Source organism: Dermacentor silvarum, chromosome 4 (assembly GCF_013339745.2).
Source record: "Dermacentor silvarum isolate Dsil-2018 chromosome 4, BIME_Dsil_1.4, whole genome shotgun sequence".
Classification (NCBI taxonomy): domain Eukaryota; kingdom Metazoa; phylum Arthropoda; class Arachnida; order Ixodida; family Ixodidae; genus Dermacentor; species Dermacentor silvarum.
The window spans coordinates 41,010,184-41,015,806 of NC_051157.2; positions in this window are offsets into that span (position 1 = coordinate 41,010,184).

Consider the following 5,623-nt stretch of genomic DNA (forward strand, 5'->3'; position numbering starts at 1 on the left):
TGCCAAATGTATTATTTTATTGCTCAGCTGAATGAATCCTGCATCTGGTTCTAACGAAAGTGTAGAGAAAAACGAAAGCATATAAACAGGGAAGCAGAAATGAGTGGGAAAAAGTACGCATACACTTTGCGACAAACAAACACTAAATACTGCGATGCAGGCGTCCAGAAAGGTACATGAACGCACGTATACATTAACGTTGAAATTCAGAATCTACATGTGCATTTCAACGCGGTATTGATCGTCCGCCTAGCCGCCACGAAACAAATTATACAGAAACGTGTACAAGTCTATCCATTACATGCATTCACAACGACAAAAGGATGACATAACTATTTTAGTCGATCAGTTTCCCATGGTTGATATTAAGGGACGCATTGAATGTTTGGTGCCTATCATTAACTTTGCCACCCATACGGCAGGATTCATTTCCACGATAATGGAAAACGGAAGACCCACGTCGGCCACGAGCAAGTCCCAAAGCCTTACTCTTATTCCACAAAGCGAACAGCGCTCGATGCAAATGGGAGCACGAAATGACTGAACTGCACCCACCACTGCTATGGTGATGCAAACATAATGAGGGTCGTGTCGCGGACTCGCTACCATTGTTGCGCCCGATGCTTGCAGAGTGCATAGTCGCCAAGCAACTGTCATCCAAGCCGTCGCTGGGCTAGTTTTATCTGTTTAGTGCTTTCGCAACAATGCTTCTCTTCTTTGGTGCACGAATGGCGTTTGTTTCTTTGAGGTTCATTTATTCAAGCTTTATATGAAGCCTTCGAATTCGAAAACACCAACAAGCTAGGTTAAACGGCCATTGTCCGACAATTATCTCCTTGGTGACAACTGATGTGCAACTATTATTACTGCGAGAGCAATCGCACGGACGCGCAAGGCGCGCTCGCGCCGTCACCGCGTGCGCCATTTTCGGCGTTGTCATGTCGTCCAGCTATTTACGACGCATGCCCCGCTCGCGCGCGGAGGGTTAGAGGGTCTCTAGAGACGCGGAGTGCGTTTTGCTGCAAAAACGACGAAGCGAAGTGAGTGCACGTGTGTATGCGCGGGTCTGAGCGAAACGGACAGGGCCGACTTACACTCAATCCGCATGGCCTTTCACATGCCTTCAGCACGCGTACGGGCGTGCGAAAAAAAAAATCGCACACAGATGCTCAGATTTCGGTTCACACTGGGTTCGCACGAGCAGCGTAAACCGATATGTGTTCATCTGTGTGTGACATGCGCTGTTTTTCGCACGTCCGCAGGCGTGCCGAAGACGTGCGGAAGGCCATACGGATTGAGCGTAAGTCGACCTCAAACATGAAGCTATAGTCTTACCTAATGTTTCACTGGGTGCTCACTAACGACGACAGTTTCCCGTCAGTGATCATCTCGTGCGCCATCGAAGTTCGACGCCTCCATGCACCGTCACTGCGATGCTTCTCATGAAGCCAACGTTGCGAGATTCTTGGTATCTGTCAGGGCGCTGTTCATTCTGCGCACCAGCAGTTGCTTTGCGTGCTGCGTAGCGCCGTGTCGCCCCCGCGTATAGCTAGAACACTGTCCGAGGAGTTCGTGCACCCATCTTCGTCAAAGGCCTTCGACGAAGATAGGTCGCTTGTCGAAACGTTCATCAGCCTTTCTGAGGCACCTTATCCGTGTTTATAACCATAGCATAGCAGTATAGCATTTTATCTACCTCTCCTGGATCGTTTCTTAAGGGCATGAATAACCTGTGTCCTTAGTGGTCGCGAACTAGGAACAGGCTTGGTTTTCGTGGGAGAACAGCCGCTAATCTCGAATAACCAATCAAAGAAGCCATTATTAGTAAACTAATTCCACAACTGTAGCACCACAACCCACATGAGCGGTATACTGTAACGGCGGCCAAAATCCGGAATGGATTTGGGGAATGATGATTGAAGCATAGGAGTTTGCGTAAACCGTAAAAATATGGCGGAACTTCTGCGCATATGGAAGCTATTTGCAAAAAGGTTCAGCTTCGGTCTAGCTTCGAATGTTCCAGCGTCTTTACAAAGTTATGAGACTCCGCTTTCAGCTGACTGCAACAGCACGGCTCGAAACGAGACCGAAGTTGTTCATAGGGGTGTGCGAGTATACGAAATTTGAATACAAATCGAATAGTCACTACTATTCAATTTGTATTCATTTCTAGAATTCACTACCCGAAGTTACAAGGAATAAAAAATTAGTAACCCTTCCCCTGTCGAGGAAATGGGGGTAAGAGAAGCTTGTCGTGCGTTTGTTCGGTGTTCCTCCGAACGAATTGCACTGACGAGTACCACATTGTGCTCGAACCGTAACCGGTCACACGCACAGCAGCTGGCTCCAAATTTCCAGTCTAGGAACTCGCGTTGAAACCTGGCCGTCGCATCGGGGAAGTTGGCGCTAGCGTTGCCGTGGCGTGCGCCACCGTTGTCGGTTTCCTGGAGGGATAGACGACGCTGACGTTTGGCCTAAACATCGCGCTCCCTCAACTCGGGGTCCGCGTCTCTTCGCTGACGTTTCGCCTGGGCTTCGGAAGCCCTCACGCTAGAATCGGCACGTCGACGTGGAACCCTTTCCCGAGCGCGTTCATTCTGGAGGGATTTCATAAAATTTCATCAAGAAGAAGTAGTTTAATTATTTGAAAGTGTAGAGAGGTCAGCTGGAAAATGGAGCATCTGGCCTGCTACTCTACGTAAGGGAAGGGGAAGAGGGGAAGAAAGAGGGTCACAATGGGGGATGATAATGGGAGGAACGAGGAGAAAGGACATATTGCATAAATGTTATAAGAAGCGTGAGTCCAGGCCCGTGTCGCCTAAGAAATGTGAAAAAGCACGCATTGTATCTATCGTCTGCCAACTTTGTGGCCATGCGCCTAGTAAATTTCTTCAAAATTTAATCTGTCCGTTACGTAAGACAACGAACGGCTCATACCGCCGTAAACGCGGCCTCCCCATTACCACGACAGAAGAGAAGTGAAATTCTACGCTCGAATAATTAGTGGCAACGCAGCCAGCTGTAGAAGCAGACGACGAAGATGAACGCGGGAACAGTGGCACGAGCGCGTGCCGATCACCTCTGCAGCTCTGAGAGCAGCTGGTTTTTTTTTTTTTAGCGTTACATCGGCGGTGCAGGCTAGCGTATACAAGCTTCGCTTGAAAAACACTCATTGGAGTCTCGAAGGAGACACCAGATTGAATGTGGGGACTGATGCGAATGATTCTGCTGCAGAATAGCTGCGGTTCTTGCGCAGGGGCTCCAGTTCCTGAGCGAATGCATGGTGGAGATAACTTGTGTTGAATAATTTTCAGTCATTCAATAAGAATGGCTGGCTTTTAGGCGGTCTAGATACGAGTTTGTTCCTTTTTATCATTTGACCAGTGTCCCCATATTTACAGCCCTTTAAAACAATGTCTGATGCTGTAGTATGACTCTTCTATCCTTCTTTTACAGCAAAGCTGTGAGCCTCTAGTCGGTAGGGATCTTTCGTGTCCGCGTGCGCGGTGCTCAAACAAAAATGTGGGCGGATCCCGGAGACCGTGCAAAGGAGTTGTAAGCGCACAGTCTGCTGCTTCTCCAAGAGGCATCACATGACGTCATCAGGCAACATCATCGCTTGACGAAGATGCAATCGCGTGACGTCACGTTTGACGTGATGACGTCATCAGATCACGTCCTCAGGCGATATCGTCGCGTGACGATGCCGATATATTCTCGTACATTCGCATTACAATACTATATACATATGTCTGCAGCTTGCGTGTAAGGCGTACTTTACGAGTTCTCTGACGCAATTTCAACTAGTTCAATAAAGCACTTTCGCTTGGCGGAGGGCCTTGCGGAGTGTAAGCTGCACTTCCGCACACGTGCGTGCTCGCGTGACGTACTTGGGCACACAATGCATCTATTCTTGATGCGTGGGCGCTCTGCCCGTTGCATCTGTCGCACAGTGTTTGCTGCGACCGTAATCGACATTATGGCAAACACTGCCCAAAAACCGCACCCCCACCTCGCGGCTGCGGCCACTCAGACAGACCTCAAACAGCAGCTGGAAAAACGCTGTGTCTGAGTTTCCGCGTAACAGAAATGTTTCCTCGTATATTCGTATTACAATCCAAAGCTATCATTTCTGCAGCTTGTGTGTAAGTCGTGCCATACGAGTTCTCTGACGCAATTTACTTTGAATTAGTTCATTAAGGCACTTGCGCTAGGCGGAGGTACTAGAAGAATGAGCATGCACGCTGCACTTCCGCACATATGCGTGCGTGCGTGACGTATGTCACTTCCGGTGGTCGTGCTTGCCTAACGTCGGCAACAGCTTCGCTGTACATCCACTCTCACAGGGTGAACTGGAAGCGGATTTTTCCCCTGATTCAGCTCTGGTCAGTTTCTCACCGCACATCGCTGCTTCAGACATCGTGAAAACTTCGAATAATAAACGCGACGGTGCGCCGCGTGATAGTGCAGCGGTGGAGAGTGGGAGAGCTCTCTCTCTCAACAATCAAGATACGTTTATTGATTTTTCCCCAGGCGAGGCCCGGTATCACCCTGAGGTGGGAAGGTTCCTTAGTCGACGAAACCTCTGGCTTCGACTGCCCTCTTGGCCCTCGCGACGAGTTGTCGTTGGTCTTCCAGGTCCCCGAGGCCGAGCTTGGCCTCCCACGTTTCGACTAGGTGGTCTTCGTTTGCTTGTGGTGCTCGGTTCACGTCCATTTCCGGTTGCATTTCGCTGTCTTCATGCCACGGGCATTCCTGGAGCAAGTGTGACAGGGTGTCGTGAACATTGCAGAGTGGGCAGAGGTATAGCAGTGGAGCGTCGGCTAGAGGCGGTGCATTATCGTTCCCTGAGTGTACGTGTTGCTTTGTAGGCGTCTGAGGATCACGCTTTCTTCCCTGCCGAGTTTTGGGTGCGGTGGAGGGTACAGCCAGCGATCGATCCTGTATAGTTATAATATCGCCGAATAGTTGGAGGGTACGGCCTCCGCCTCTTCTTTCGCGGCATGGAGAGCGTGTGGGGCGAGGAGGGTCCGGCTGACGTGTTCGTGGGCAGCGGCGTTGGCCGCTTCGTTCCCCTTTAGTCCCTCGTGTCCGAGTACCCACGTTACGTAGGTGTACGGGAGTGGAGTGCTTCGCCGTTTTAGGATCTTGAGTGCATCGGCCGAGAAGCGGCCCTTCGAGAAGTTCCTATAGGCGGCCTGAGAGTCGGTGAATGTGACCACTGCGTCTGTGCGTATGTTGGTGGCAAGAGCGAATACCGCTTCTTGTGCCGTTTCTGTCGGCCATCGCCTTGACTGGTGGCCGACAGAGAGAGATTTATTCACAGAAAAGCAAAGCGGTCGGCCTGAGCTATAGAGTGCTCCGGCCTGCTACTTTGCACTGGGGAAGTGGGACGAGGAAGGAAGGAATGATTATTAGAGAAGGAGATGCATATGTACATGTCCCGTACATTGCGGCATCTCTTAAGCCGTGCGTCTAGTCCACTGGCTTGTAGAAAGGCTACAGTGATTCTTGTAATCACCGCTGAGCTCCACATTTAGTCTATGTCCCTAATTCGAGAGTATGATCGGTCTGGACGAAACTTCCTACTCTCTATGCACCAGTTCGCAACAGCTTCTTGTTC